Source organism: Branchiostoma floridae, chromosome 13 (assembly GCF_000003815.2).
Source record: "Branchiostoma floridae strain S238N-H82 chromosome 13, Bfl_VNyyK, whole genome shotgun sequence".
Taxonomy (NCBI): domain Eukaryota; kingdom Metazoa; phylum Chordata; class Leptocardii; order Amphioxiformes; family Branchiostomatidae; genus Branchiostoma; species Branchiostoma floridae.
Genome location: NC_049991.1, coordinates 10065298 through 10066866, shown reverse-complemented (window position 1 = coordinate 10066866; position 1569 = coordinate 10065298).

The window sequence follows — 1569 nt, the reverse complement described above, 5'->3', positions numbered from 1 at the left end:
ACATTGGAAGATTCTTGTGTAGACAAAAGAACTCGTCATGTGCATCGTAAATAGCAGATGATATTCCTTGCGTACACCCCTATATGACTATCGTGAACGGTATGATGAGGTCATAAGTTTGTCCGGCAAAGGACTATACAAGCCAAACAAACCTCACCCCTACCTAGTCTCTACCAGACTCCGGATCGCTGGAAAAATCGTAGAAATGGAACAAATAGAGGAGTAAGCCGGCCAGAGGAATCTATGATCTAGGATCGCGAGCTGTTCCCTGGCCGGTTATATTCCTTTCTATTTGTTCCATTTCTACGATTTTCCAGCGATCCGGAGTCTGGTAGAGACTAACCCCTACCCCCATCCCAACAAAACCCACTCTAAGGATGGACCACTCATACCTACAGCCACCTGTTGACAACCTGTTGCCAAACGGTGCACTGACAAGTGGTCGCTATTCGTAATCGAAGACATTCAGTTACAATTACAAGTACAAAGAATTACACTTCGACTTGTTTTCTATCAATAGCAATGTCGGAGACGTAAAGATAAGAATGTCTGAATGCCTGAAATTTGTTCGTCGACAGTTGTACGCAGATACATGGTTCAATGTAATGGCAACAATAACAAAACAGTCACCACAATAATACTCGTCTATCCTACAAACGATACTGGAGAATGGATGGAATGGCATATACCTGTTATAATGCTCGTTTGGAAAAAGCGCAACAAATGTATTTACCGAAGAACTTAGATATACATGCAGACTCCTCGGCGCACCTGTTAAAGGTCAAAGGTCATATCACTGTCATGTTCCAAATATGGAGACATGATGGTATCTCGATTTTAAGAATCACAACCATGTGAAAAGAGGATTTAACGTAATCTGTGCGAGTTGTATGTAGTTTTGTTGACTCCACACTCGTCTGCCAGTTTAGTCGAAATGAAGCACCTAAAAATGTATGTTCTTTGCATTTTCGTCAGTCGTGATCTTCATGAAGTATCTTACCTCACTAATGTTAGATCTACCGTAATCTAGAGTTACCGTCATTTTAAAGATGAGTCACAAGCATCGGTTGACTGGAAGAGGTCATTATGCAAATGACTTAACGCACACATTACTTCATAACACAAACGGACTCTCCGAGTCTTGTATTCGTACCTAATTTGGTCAGATACAAGTAACGGCTTACCTGATTGGTTGTTTGGTGTCAACGTTCTGTAGGTCGCGACCGTCAATACACATGAATAGAGAGGACAGAAAATAACACGAAGTATTGAGGAAAGGGCTGACCATAACCATATAAGGGATGGTTGCCAGATAAATACCATATTTGGGGTCCAATTCGGAGAACTGTGAGAAAACCGGATGATGACATTACCCTGTTGGAAGGATATAAATTTAGTCAAAAACCAATATACAGTACATTACCTACTGAACGTTCTCTGAGTGATAACGGTCACCCAAGGCATCTACAGTTCTACAGTTACAATATTAATACTAATAATAATCTTTGTTGCATGCTCATGCCCGTAGGCTAAATGCACAAGGGACTTCATGTGGTCTAATGGATGAAA